Source organism: Chelonia mydas, chromosome 2, assembly GCF_015237465.2.
Source record: "Chelonia mydas isolate rCheMyd1 chromosome 2, rCheMyd1.pri.v2, whole genome shotgun sequence".
Classification (NCBI taxonomy): domain Eukaryota; kingdom Metazoa; phylum Chordata; order Testudines; family Cheloniidae; genus Chelonia; species Chelonia mydas.
The window spans coordinates 157,819,020-157,833,273 of NC_057850.1; the positions used below are offsets into that span (position 1 = coordinate 157,819,020).

At 45.6% G+C, this 14,254-nt stretch overlaps 1 long non-coding RNA gene across 1 annotated transcript; it reads right to left on the minus strand.

Annotated features, from left to right (window-relative positions):
• Positions 1-3,725: 3,725 nt before the first annotated feature.
• LOC122464314 lies at positions 3,726-4,568 on the minus strand. The gene is made up of 2 exons (XR_006288254.1): positions 4,519-4,568; positions 3,726-3,854 (listed from the first exon to the last, which is right to left on the minus strand). It is a non-coding gene; the product is annotated as an uncharacterized LOC122464314 (long non-coding RNA).
• Positions 4,569-14,254: the final 9,686 nt, after the last annotated feature.

Below are 14,254 nucleotides of genomic sequence, written 5' to 3' on the forward strand. Positions count from 1 at the left end.
GGTAGGAGTGCTCAGAGTCCACCTACTTGGTTCCATTCAAAATCTGGGAACAGCAGGCAGTGGTGCCCATCTTGTAACTTCTAACCCTGTGGTTAGAGCACTGAGCTGGGATGGGGGAGACGTAGGTTCAATTCCCCCCTCTGCCTGTGAGGAAGAAAGTATTCAAAGAGGGGTTCTACCACCTTTCAGGAGAGTGTTCTAACCACCGAGTTTGGGATATTCTGATGTGGGGCTCCCTCAATCCCTCCTGTTGAAACTGTTCCACTTTGTAAAAATACTTAAATAGTTACTGGAGGAGGGGAACTGACTGCTGAATCTTTCAGGTGGGTGCCCTAACCACCAGGCTACAGAGTGACTCTTAAATATTTGTACACAGTGGAACAACTTTGACAGGAGAGTTTGAGGGAATTCCACATCAGAATGTCCCCAGCTCAGCAGTTAAAGCACTCTCCTGAGAGGTGTGGGAGTCCTCTATTCAAATCCTTTTTCCCCAAGACAGGCAGAAAGGAGACTTGAACCTCGGTTTCCCATATCCTAGGCAAGTGCTCTAACCATTGGGCTAAAATTTGTAAGGTAAGCATCAGCTCTACCTCCTCATCCGGCCACTTTGTGTGTAGTAAGGTTCGGCACCTAGCTCATTCTCCTAAAAAAATGACTTAGGGCATGGCTACACTTGCAGATGTAGAGCGCTTTGAGTTAAACCTGCCTTCGTAGAGCACAGTAGGGAAAGCACTGCAGTCTGTCCACACTGACAGCTGCAAGCACACTGGCATGGCCACATTTGCAGCATTGGGAGTGGTGCATTGTGGGAAGCTATCCCACAGAGCACCTCTTCCCATTCTGGCACTGTGGCTTGTGGGAAGGGGGCAGGGCGGGCATTCTGAGTCCTGTCCCAACGCCCCATGATGCATCGGTTCGCATCCCAGCAATCCCTGTGCTTCCGTCCACATTTGGCACCATCTTTCAAAGTTTTTTGTACTGCACACTCTGTCTTCCCTTTCGGTCTGCGGGAATGGAGCCCAAACTGCTGAGGAGTATGCTGATGAGTCTTGCCAGCACGTCACGCTTGGCAGTCGAATTATTCCTTATGATCCAAAGTGATAGTGAGGGCTCCGACAATGATATCGACTCGAGTAATGCATATGACACGAGTTTGCTTGGGGCATTCATGGACATGCTCACCACCGTGGAACGCTGCTTTTGGGCTTGGGAAACAAGCACTGAGTGGTGGGATCACATCATCATGCAAGTCTGGGATGACGAGCCGTGGCTGCAGAACTTTCGGATGAGAAAAGCCACTTTCATGGGATTCAGAGTAACAGCCGTGTTAGTCTGTATTCGCAAAAAGAAAAGGAGTACTTGTGGCACCTTAGAGACTAACCAATTTATTTGAGCATGAGCTTTCGTGAGCTACAGCTCACTTCATCGGATGCATGCTGTGGAAACTGCAGAAGACATTATATACACAGAGACCATGAAACAATACCTCCTCCCACCCCACTCTCCTGCTGGTAATAACTTATCTAAAGTGATCATCAAGTTGGGCCATTTCCAGCACAAATCCAGGTTTTCTTACCCTCTGCCCCCCCACACACAAACTCACTCTCCTGCTGGTAATAGCCCATCCAAAGTGACCACTCTCTTCACAATGTGTATGATAATCAAGGTGGGCCATTTCCTGCACAAATCCAGGTTCTCTCACCCCCTCACCCCCCTCCAAAAACCACACACACAAACTCACTCTCCTGCTGGTAATAGCCTATCCAAAGTGACCACTCTCCTTACAACATGCATGAAAATCAAGGTGGGCCATTTCCAGCAGAAATACAGGTTTTCTCTCCCCACCCCCTTTTTCCCAAAAAAACCACACACACACAAACTCACTCTCCTGCTGGTAATAGCTTATCCAAAGTGACCACTCTCCCTACAATGTGCATGATAATCAAGGTGGGCCATTTCCAGCACAAATCCAGGTTTTCTCGCCCCCCACCCCACCCCCATACACACACAAACTCACTCTCCTGCTGGTAATAGCTCATCCAAAGTGACCACTCTCCCTACAATGTGCATGATAATCAAGATGGGCCATTTGTTCTCCCGCACCTTGCGGCACAAGGACACGAGATTGAGAGCTGCCCTGATGGTGGAGAAGCGGGTGGCTATTGCAATCTGGAAGCTGGCAACTCCAGACAGCTACTGATCGGTCGCTAACCAGTTTGGAGTGGGGAAGTCGACCGTTGGAATCATGTTGATGCAAGTTTGAAGGGCCATTAATCGCATCCTGCTCAAAAGAACCGTGACTCTGGGTAACGTGCATGACATTGTGGCTAGCTTTCCACAAATGGGTTTCCCTAACTGCGGAGGGGTGATAGATGGCACACATATTCCAATTCTGGCACCAGCCCACCTACCCTCCGAGTACGTTAATCAGAAGGGGTATTTCTCTATGGTTCTCCAGGCGCTTGTGGATCACCGTGAGCGTTTCATTGACATTAACGCAGGCTGGCCCGGAAAGGTGCATGATGCACGCATCTTTTGGAACACTGGCCTGTTCAGGAAGCTGCAAGCAGGGACTTTTTTCCCAGACCAGAAGATCACCGTAGGGTGAGTTGAAATGCCCATTGTGATCCTTGGAGACCCCGCTTACCCTTTGATGCCGTGGCTCATGAAACCCTACACAGGGAGCCTTGACAGCAGCAAGGAGCGGTTCAACAACAGGCTGATCCAGTGCAGAATGACTGTGGAGAGTGCTTTTGGCCATTTAAAGGGCCCCTGGCGCTCTCGGTGTGGGAAGCTGGACCTGGCCGATGACAGTATCCCCGTGGTTATATCCGCATGCTGTATCCTCAGTAACGTTTGTGAAGGGAAGGGTGAACGATTCACTCAGGCATGCAACTCGGAGGTTCAACACCTGGAGGCTGAATTTGAACAGCCAGAGAGCAGGGCTATTAGAGGGGCCCAGTGCGGGGCTGCAAGGATTAAGGATGCCTCAAGGGAGCAATTTGAGGCTGAAAGCCACCAGTAATGTCTGGTGCCCTGCACAGGAGTGAAGTACAGTGGTTCCAATGTTAGTAGGTATCTGTGTTTGCTACATATGCTGCACTGACTTGCAGTGCCTGTTGCTTTCCTGGGCTAAGGTATCTTTTACGTTATGCAATAATAAAGAATGTTTTCGAAGCCAAAAAATCAATTTATTGAAAAGAAAATTCATTTATTGAAAAGAAACACAACTGCTTGGGAAACAGAAAGGTCAAGGGGGTGGGGTGGGAAACGGTACAATCACAGATTTGCATATGTCCTGTTATCTACTCAGCCTTCCTGTCTGGAGTGCTGTGCAATGAGTGCTGCACTTCAGGATGGTTCTACTGCATGGTGATGGGGGTTGAGTGCAGTGGGTAAGGGTCGTAGTTTTCAGGGCTGGGTGGTGAATCTACAGGTGTTGGAGACAGGTGTAGGTGGTAAGAACCCGGATGTAGGGGAAAGTGGGCTGGAGGTGACATGGGGGCACCAGGGAAAGATATTTGGGACAAAGGCTGCAGTGGGGGGTCGGGCATGGTAGTGCTCCACCTGCATGGCTATGAGCATCTGGATCAAGTCTGCTTGGCGCTTCATTTTGCTTATCAGCTGATCCATGCTTTGCTGCCGGAGCACCGTGCTTTGGTGCTGGCGCTCCTCATTCTGCTGACGGGTCCTCCTTTCACTGTCCCGCCACTCCTGCACTTCTCGATTTTCATTACTTGAATGTTGTATTACTTCATGCAACATGTCTTCCTTGCTTCTATGTGGGCTCTTTCTGATTCTTTGGAGTCTTTCGGCTGGTGATAACACAGATGGCTGAGATGTCAAGGTTGCATCTGTAAAGGCAAAATGCAACACTTAACAGAGACAGCATTGTTCACACCAGACATAGCAATGATTCCCCTGTACTTAAGTGCAAGCACAGTCTACACAATAGCATAATTTGCCCATCCCAAAGCAAGTGCACATAACCGACGGGAGCCCCAAAATGGTGAGTAAGCACAGGGTCAAGCGTGACTGTTTGTTTCATGGCTGTACAGTCCTCTGGGTTTCTGTGCCTTGGGGAGAGCCAACAGCAGCAGGGGGCCTCTATACTGAACACTGTCCCCACATTTTCCACAGGAGTTCATCCTGGAAGATATCTTGCTGCTGAGGGTGACCTGGGAAGCAAGGGAGGGTCTTCTACTGCAATGGGATTCCAACCTGGCCCATATGCAGTTTGCCTGTGCAGCAATGGTCCTCCCGCCCCTCACGGCACAGTGGCGTGGACAAGTTAGCCTGACTGGGACAAGGACCGTAGTGGCTCTCCCGAGAAACCTGCACAAGCGCATTGCCCAAGTTCTGGATGAGACCTTTGAAGAGATCACTGAGGCTGATTACCGTGATGCAAGAGAGCACATCAATGCCCTATTCCGCATCTAGGCATGCAGGCAGCCCTAACCCTCCTCACCCCAAGAGCCCGCACCGAATAACTTCCTTCCCAAAATAAAAGCCGCTTACCAGGAACCTCCTCTGGTGTTTGTCCTTCCCCAAGCACCAGCCGCCGCGACTGGCTACCTTCCTCCTGGCTTGAGAACAGCTCCTGGCTGCACGCATCTAGAGATTCCGGGGTGTCTTCTTCCGCCTCAGCACCCTCACTCCTGCTTTGCTGCTCCTCCTCCTCCTCTGGCCTTGTTGAACTGGGCTCTGAAGTGTCCATGGTGGTACTCGGAGTGGAGGTGGGGTCACCCCCAAGTATCGTGTCCAGCTCTTTGTACAAATGGCAGGTCGCAGGGGTAGCACTGGAGCAGCTGTTTGCCTCGCAGGCTTTGCGGTAGGCATTCCGCAGCTCCTTCACTTTAATCCTCCACTGCAGTGTGTCCCGGTCATGGCCCCTTTCCATCATGTCCCTTGATATCTGCCCGCAGGTATCGTAATTCCTATGGCTGGAGCACAGCTGGGACTGGACAGCGTCCTCCCCCCAAACACTGATGAGGTCCAGCACCTCGCTATTGCTCCATACTGGGGATTGCCTGGTGCATGGAGGCATGGTCACCTGGAAAGATTCGCTGAGAGCACTCCACGCCTGGCTGAGCAAACAGGAAGGGGATTTTCAAAATGTCCAGAGAATTTAAAGGGCGGGTCTGACGGTTGGTCACCTGAGGGCAGGGTAGTAGAGTTCAAAGTGATGACCAGAGTGGCTAGAACAGGCAGTGTGGGACACTTCTGGAGGCCGATCAGAGTGCACTAACAGACCAGTGCGTCCACGCTGGCACTGCGGTGCTCCAGTGGGGGGTGCGCAAAATGTTATTCCACTTGCTGAGGTGGAGTAACAGGAGTCAGAACGCTCTACATGCCTTGCCAGTGCGGATGGGTAGTGAGCTAGTGTGCCCGGGGCTCCTTTAATGCACTGTAACTCGCAAGTGTAGCCAAGCCTCTAGATGCCTAAGCCACCTTACTCTAGAAGATGTGTTCCTGGTTGTGGATTGCTAGCAGAGCTAGGCACCTCCCTGCAGCCCATATTTAGGTGGCCATCTCCATAAGATGGATGGAGCTTAAGACCTCCACCCCTTGGCATCTTTCATCGGATAGCTTAGGCTAGGATCTACCAAGAATGCTGGCTTTTGTGGATCCTGTTCTTGGGTTCCTTTCTCTCCCCATTCATTGTATAGGGAACCCAGGAGCCAAACTCAGGTGTGTGGATGGCAGTGTTGTTCCTGTGATTTTCTAAGTACCTAAAAGTTAGATATTTCAATGCTCATCATCACAACACCCAAGTCCCTTTGTGGATCTGGGACATAGTGACTGTCTGGGTGCAGTTACTGCATGGTTACTTTTACTCTTTCTCTGCAGAGTTTCATCTGGAGTGACTGTACATCAAATGGCTCATACAATGCATAATATTAGCACCTGTTGTCATAAAAATAACATTCCAATATCAGATACTGTACAGGTAAAGGTAACAAAAATGTGTATTATGAGCAAGAATAGCTTCATTTGTGCCAGAAATTTATCATTACAATGTACATAGCAAAGAAGGGTTTGAACAATGTTCCATGTATTGAAAGTCTTCATTGCATATGGAGACAGCTACCTTTAAAATAGATGCATGGTCCAAATTTGTGTGTCTTTCTGTTGGGTCTACTTTCCTCATAAGGGAGCAAATGCAAACTAATAAGAACATATGGTTACAATGGTAATCAGATTAAAGGATTAGCTAATTGTGAAGAATTTCCTTTGCATTATCGTTGGTATTTTTAATTACTTTTAAGGGGGAATATGTTTGATTAGTGATGAGGCCAACATTTTATAAGCTGAAAAAATGGCAATGAGAATGTGCACTGTTCCTCTTGCACTGCATCACAGAATGCTTAACAGTGGGAAATGCATATAATCATTACTAATTATATTGCCAACCTGAACAAATGAGTTTGTAGATGTAATTTGTAAATGATAACAACACACTGTCCTTGATCTCACCTGGAGGAATATTCGTCAAGTGGGAATCTGAAAGTTCTCTCTCCAATGTGATTAACTTATTAAATATCTGAGAAATCACTTAGCAATGGCTTGATTGCAAACATATAGCAACTGTTGCAAACCTGTGGAGCTGTGTTGGAAATGTTCACATTCACACTGAAATGAGTTAAGAGAAAATATTTGTAAATTTTTTACCCTACAATTGCATGGTGAGATTTCCAAGAGATTGTTACTACACTGTTTAACTTAATGTCTGCCATCCAATGTGATCTCTCTCTCTTGAATTTAAATAGAAGATCTTAATAAAAGATGAAAAAAGTAAAAATGGTGTACAAATCACTGTCTGTTTGAGATAGAGGATAAAACTATCCTTGACTCCATATGCATATATATTTATATCACTGTGAACCATGATTAATTTTAGGCTGCTGGGGTGCTATGCTTTTACTTGTGCAGATTAGAAGATAGTTAAAAGTTTTTCAACCATGATCTAGGGAATTTTTCTTCTGAAGTTTGTGTTGTTACTTAACTGCTATAAAGATAGCAGCTAATAAAAACCTTTTGGGCAAATAAAAATACCCACTGCTGTTTATTTTGAGCTGGATTGTATTCAGACTCTAAATTCATGCAAGGACATAAGAACGCCTTTTCATTTGTATATATGGGATAGTCAGGCCTTGGATCCAGGAGTGCGGGAAGACAAGGAAGTAAGCTTGCTTCCACTCCCTTGCCCAAGTAATTGGATGGGGAATGAGCAGAGTCAGAGTGGTGGATGATAGTTTACCGCTGGTAATCGGACATTACTTATGTGCTTGAACTTTAGTACTTTGCTGGATCAAAGTCAGAGTGTTCAGCATGTCATAGGCTCAGCCCAGAGAGCTGATTTCCTAGTCTCTGTTTAAAGCACTGTACTAGACCATGCTCCCTCTATCCTGGTAACTCAAGGTGGGAAAGCCCTACTGGCTCACTAAGTATAGTCCCCTGCCAGTGCAGGATAGAATCCCTAAAAGGAAGGCAAGGGATTAAGATTATACTAATGCCACTTTTCCAAAAAACTCAAAAAGTAGCAAGAGCCCAATATGTTTTGCCTCTCTCTTTTCACAAACTATGTATAGTGTCAGTGGAGTCAACTATAAATACTCTGCATCGATAGTGTATGCACAAATATTTTAAGCAAATAACACTGTGACTGTAAACAGAGATATACATTTCAGAATCATATAGAATTTCTCTTACCTGATACTGTATATTTGAGTTTTTCATTTCCTGTAATGGAAGCCCGAAAGGACTGCATTTAATGTAAGGATCTAGACAAAAGCATAATCATCTGCTGGTACATAGACTTAGTCTTTAACTGTGGATGTCTCAAAACTCAAGCATGATGGGCTAGTTTCTCCACAAAATTAACTCAATGGCCCAAAGTGGCCTTAAAGGACACAGAGATGGTCAGCAGAGAAATTCCCCTGTGCAGGGAATCTCTCCACTGGTTTAGGCGGCAGAGCCCCTAGTGTAAAGAGAATGAATTGGCATGTTGAGGCTGGGGTGTGGGCAAAATGTGTAGCCCTAAGTTAAGTGGAAACCTGGTGGCTCTGAATCATGGAGCTGCAACTAGCTCCCTGCTTTCACGATTTTCCTCTGCACTTGACAAAGTGGCTAATTGGGGTTGAGATCTCTAATTAACATTCTATAGCTCCTGCGATTCTTATTGATCATCATTTGATCTCTGTCCAAGTCTGGCAGCATGAGATCTCCAGCATATGTCACTCAAACTGAAACCCTCAGTGACCACACAGCTTTTTTTTATTCCACACATTAAGAGAGGGTACATAAATAGTCAGTCATCATGTGATTTGGTGTCTGACTGTTTATGTACCTCTCTATAATGTGTGGAATAAAACAAGCTGTGCTGCCAGTACTAAAATATCCTCAGAATTTCTAAATATTATAGATGGCAATTTCCTAACTGAGAAAGTGTTGTAGCCAACATAGGGGAAATGTGTATTAGACCTCATCTTGACAGATAAAGAAGAATTTATCACAAAACTACGGATTAATGTTAACTTAGGTACAAATGAACATGCCATGATGAAATTTGTCATTTGCAATCTGAATAAAGTACAGACCAATAATATACACACATGGTTATTTAAAAGGGACAATTTCACAAAGCTGAAAACAGTTTTGAACCAAATAACCTGGGAGGAAGAATTTAATGAGAAAAATTTGAATAATAATTGGGAATTCTTCAAGAAAACTTTACTAGAAGCCCAAGTAGCCACAATCAAGGAAGGACATATTGGTTAAAAAAAATGACCTGGTTTAGCAGTGAAGTAAAGACCACTATAAAAAAATAATCAGCTGCCACTGGTGTCATCAGTCTCAGCAGAGAAGCCAAGGAATGAAGGATTTCTAGTTTAGGTATTCATCTACCACCCATAAACATAGTACTTCAGTGCTAGTATGGGAATAAACTATTTTATCACACCTAGAGGTGATTTTTCACTGTAAGGATTGAGGCACTTTAGCAGGACTGTTTTAGACTTGTTTTAGACTTGACTGTGGAAGCTTGCACTGTCAAGATGTATTTATTCCATGCATAATTAGAAAGGGGAAGTTGATAATTAATATAAATCAGAAACTAGGAATTGTAGAAAATTGATAAGGGAAGCAAAGGGATCAAGGAGAACTCTATGTCCAGCAGTGTTAAGGACAATAAAAACAGATTTTTTAAAGTATATGAGGAACAACAACCATCCTAAAAATGGTATTGGTCTACTACTAAATGGAAATGATCACTAATAATGCAGAAAAAGCAGAAGTCTTCAATAAATAATTTTGTTCCATATTAGTAAAAAACCAGAAGATGTACTCAGACCATATGATAACACTTTGTATTTCCCTAGTATCTCAAGAGGATGTTAAATAGCTGCAAAGAAAGTTAGACATATTTAAACCAGCTAGTCTAGATAACTTATATCCAACAGTTTTAAAAGAGGTGACTGATGAGATTGCTGGGCCATTAATGTTGATTTTTCAATAAGATTTGGAATGCTGGGGAACTTCCAGAATACTGGAAGAAAGCTAATGTTGTGCCAATATTTAAAAAGGGTAAACAGAATGACCCAGGAAATTATAGGTTTGTCAATCTGATATCAATCTTGAGCAAAATAATGGAGTGGTTGATACAGGACTCAATTAATAAAGAATTAAAGGCAGGTAATATAATTAATGTAAATCAACATGGGATTTTAGAAAACAGATCCTGTCAAATGAACATTTTTTATAAGATTATCACCTTTATCAAACAAACCTGTAATGTGGAGGTAATATACATAAATTGAACTAAGACGTTTGACTTGGTATTGAGGGGCATGTTGGTTAAAAAAATTAGACCCATATAAAATAAGGCAGACATTAAATGGATTAAAAGATGGCTAACTGTTTAAATGTAATTCTAAATGGGGGATCTTCGAATGGGTGCATTTTTAGTGGTGTCTCTATGTTGTTTAAAATTTTTATCACTGCCCTAGAGGAAAACATAAAATCATCACTGATAAAATTTGCAGATGACACAAAAATAGGTCAAATGGTAAATTATGAAGAGGACAGGTCACTGATACAGGACGATCGGGATTATTTGGTAAAATAGACACAAGTAAACAATATGGTTTTTAATACAGGAAAATGTAAATGTATACATATAGGAATAAAGAATGTAGCCCAAACTTAATAGGATAGGAGACTCTATCCTGTGAAGCAGTGACTCTGAAAAAGATTGGTGGTCAAGGTGGGTAATTTTCTGAACATAAACTCCCAATCTGATGCTGTGGCCAAAAAAGCTAATGTGATCATGGGATGCATAAACGGGAATCTCGAGTAAGAGTAGAGAGTAATTTTTACTTTGTATTTGGCACTGGTGCAGCCACTTCTGGAATACTGTGTCCAGTTCTGGTGCCAACAATTCAAGAATGATGTTGATAAATAGGAGAGGGTTCAGAGAAGAGTCACAAGAATTATTAGATGATTAGAAAACATATTTTACAGTCATCGACTCAAAGAGCTCAATCTATTTAGCATAACAGAGAGAAGGTTATGAGGTGACTTGATCACAGTCTATAACTATCCTCATGGGGAACACATATTTAATAATGGACTCTTCAATCTAGCAGAAAAAGGTATAACACGATCCAATCATGGGCGGCGAGTTCTATGGACCCGTGGTGCCTGGGCAACAGGAATATTCCTGGCCCGGGGCCCAAGTCCAGCAATGTTTGAGGCTGGGTCTCTCCCTTGGCCTTGCCTTCTGCCCTCAGGTGCTCCCCGCCCCCATGTGATTTAAAACATCCCAGGGCCCTCACCCCGCACCGGCAGTGCAGCGGAGCTGAGCGGCTTCCTGCCTGCTTGCTGCACATGGCTGCTGGCCCCGCCCTGCAGCCCCTGGGCGGGGTAGGTCTGTGTCCCGCCTCAAGTGCCCCTGTGGCCAATAGGAAGCTGCAGGGCTGTGCCTGGGGGTAGCAGCACACAGCGGACCCCCAGCCCACCCTGCCTAGGAGCCCCAGATAAGGGCTGCACCCCCACACTCCCTCCCAGAGCCTGCACCCCCTCCCTCCGCACCCCCTCTCATCCCCAAACTCCCTCCCAGAACCCAGCCCAGAACCTGCACCCAGCACCCAAACTCCATCCCAGAGCCTGCACCCCCACCCCCTTCCCACACACCCCTCCTGCCCCCAAAATCCCTTCCAGAGCCTTCACCCAAACTCCCTCCCAGAGCCTGCACCCCTCACCCCTCCTGCACCCCCACTCCTTGCCCCAGCCCAGAGTCTACACCAGGGGTGGGCAACTATGGCCTGGGGGCCACATCCAGCCCTTCAGACATTTTAATCCGGCCCTCGAGCTTCCTCTGGGGAGTGGGGTCTGTGGCTTGCGCCGCTCCAGATGTGCCGTGGCTCTGCATGGCTCCTGGAAGCACAGGCATATCCCCACTCTGACTCCTATGTGTAGGGGCAGCCAGGGGGCTCCGAACGTTTCCCTCATCCCAAGTGCTGCCCCCGAAGCTCCCATCGGCCGAGAACTGTGATCAAAGGGAGCTTCAGGGGTAGTGCCAGTGGACGGGGCAGCATGCGGAGCTGCCTGGCCATGCCTCTGCATAGGAGTCAAAGGGATGACATGCCGCTGCTTCCAGGAGCTGCTTGAGGTAAGCGCCGCCCAGAGCCTGCACCCCTGACCCTCTCCTGCACTCCAATCCCCAATCATGATCTCCCTCCCACCCTCTGAACCCCACAGTCCCAGCACAGAGCACCCTCCTGCACCCCCAATCCCTCATCCACAGCCCCACCCCAGAGCCTGGACCCACACCTGGAGCCCCCGCCCTTTCCACACACCCTAACCCACTGCCCCAGCCTGGAGCCTGCTCCTGCACCTTGAACTCCTCATTTCTGGCCCTACCCCAGAGCCCGCACCTCCAGCTGGATCCTTCACCCCCTTCCACACACCAACCCCCAATTTTGTGAACATTCATGGGCCACCATACAATTTCCATATCCAGATGTGGCCCTCAGGGCAAAAAGTTTGACCACTCCTGGCCTACACCCAAACTCCATCCCAGAGCCCAACCTCTTACCCCTTCTGCACCCTGCACCCCTCCTGCACCTCAATCCTCTGCCCCAGCCCAGGGCCTGCACCCCAGACCTCCTCCCCCCACCTAAACACCCTCCCAGAGCCTTAGGCAGGTGGAGGGCAGAGTTTTGGGGGGCAGGCTCTCGGAGTTCTGTGCACCACCAAAATTTCTACAAACCTGCTGGCCCTGGGATCCAATGGCTGGAAGTTGAAGCTAGACAAATTCAGACTGGAAATAAGGCTTTTAAGAACAGGCTAGACAAACACCTGCCAGGGTGTTAGCTAATACTTAGTCCTGCCTCAATACAGGGGACTGGACTGGATGACCCATTCAGGTCCCTTCTACTTCTACATTTCTATGATATCATGTTGGAGTATCCATGTCCATACTGCATCTTTGTTCAGCTGTCACCTCAGGGGGCTGTCATGTGTCTGAGTGGCTTGGAAGATAGTTTAGAAATCCTGAGAGTCTCTGACCTGATTTAATAGCTTTAGGTGTTGGAATCTGCTGAGTTGATATTACCTTTTGCCATTCAGGTTGTAGCCATTGGTGATACCAGAGAAACTCTATTTTGAAGTCCCCAGACCCCATTTTGTATCCCTGGCTTCCATTTTAAATAAGAAAGAGTCATTCCACCATTAAACAGAAGCTGCAGGTCAGAGTGCTAACTATAGAATTGGTGGGAAAACCAATTTGGCGGGGATCCAGCAGATCATAACACTGTTAGGTAAATAAAGGTTGCAAGTCAAAAACCAATATACTTGACAGTTAGAAATAAGGCTAAAAATAGAACTGAGAGCTAGGAGAAGAAGGCAAACAAATAGGATGATGTCATGTGTCTAAAAATAGAATTGAGAGCTGGTATAAAGGTCAGTGTGTCAGTTGACAGCTGACAGTTTGGTTCAGTTAAGAAGACAGTTGAGAGAGGGACAGTTAAGAGTTGACATTTAAGAAGAGAGCATTCTCCGAAGAACAGCAGCAAAGGGAATTCTGTTCTGTCACGAGACTTGAAGGGAGTTGAGCAGAGAGCTGAAAAAAGAGAAGAACTGCTGCCATCAACGACTTGTGGTGACTGATCACCTGCATAGGATGTTGCTAAATCAGCTTCATGGCTAGTCAGAAAGAACACAGTGAAAGAGAGAGAGACAATGCAGCATAGCTGAAACAGCGATGTCTGTAATTTGTATTCCTGATATTTCAATGTGTATACTTTCCTGGGTAATTTACATTGTCCTTATGGTTATTGTGCCATCATAGAAATTTAATTTGGCCATGCTAGTTGCAATTTCTTTTTTCTTTTACATAATGCTACAGTCTTTGCAGCCCAAAAAATTTCCTGATGCCTCACTGTGTATTTGACATTCTGTTCGTCTGTGTGTTGCTGCCTTATCTTTCAATCTGGCGCTAGTCTGAGTTTTGCAAACCATTTATTTTTGCTGGTTTGCACTGCATCAATGTCATATATGTGCACAGTCTCATCCTCTGAGTCACTGCTTGCTTCCTCAATATGGTGCATTTTTTTCTTTTCTGCAAGCTTTGCCGTAATGATTTCTCTTGCCACAATATTGCAAATGATTCCACATGCAGGGCATTTTCCCTTATCATGTTTTTCTCCAGTGTGCTCAAAGTTTTTCTTTTGACTGTTGTCTCTCTCTTCTGCATGCTATTTGCGCATTTGCTTTTGCACAATTTTTCTTGTATTTCTCCTTGTATTTTCATGCATTCCCTGTACTACTTGATGAATTCACTGTGTCGCCTCCACTTATGCTCACCATTAGGTTGTGAGATTGTTCACTAACTTTGTACATGTCTTGGTAGAGTCAGTGCAGACTCTCTGAGGATTCTCCTTCAAGTTTCTTTATCTTTCACCCTTATTACTAATCTATTATGAATAAGGTCATCTTTTAAGTTACATGAGTCAGCCATTGTGTACAGTTGGCGATATACTGATTCATTGTTTCTGAAGACTCTTGATTATACTTGTGGAAAAGATATCTTTTGTATGACATTTTTTGAAGGTTGAAAATGCTTTTGGAATGCTTCTAGGATTTTACATGGGTCCTCCTGGTCTGCTGCTGACATATCCAGATGTTGTTGAAGCATGTGCAGCATTTACCCATTACATCTACTAGGGTAGCTTTTCTTATTTTGTTTTCCTTT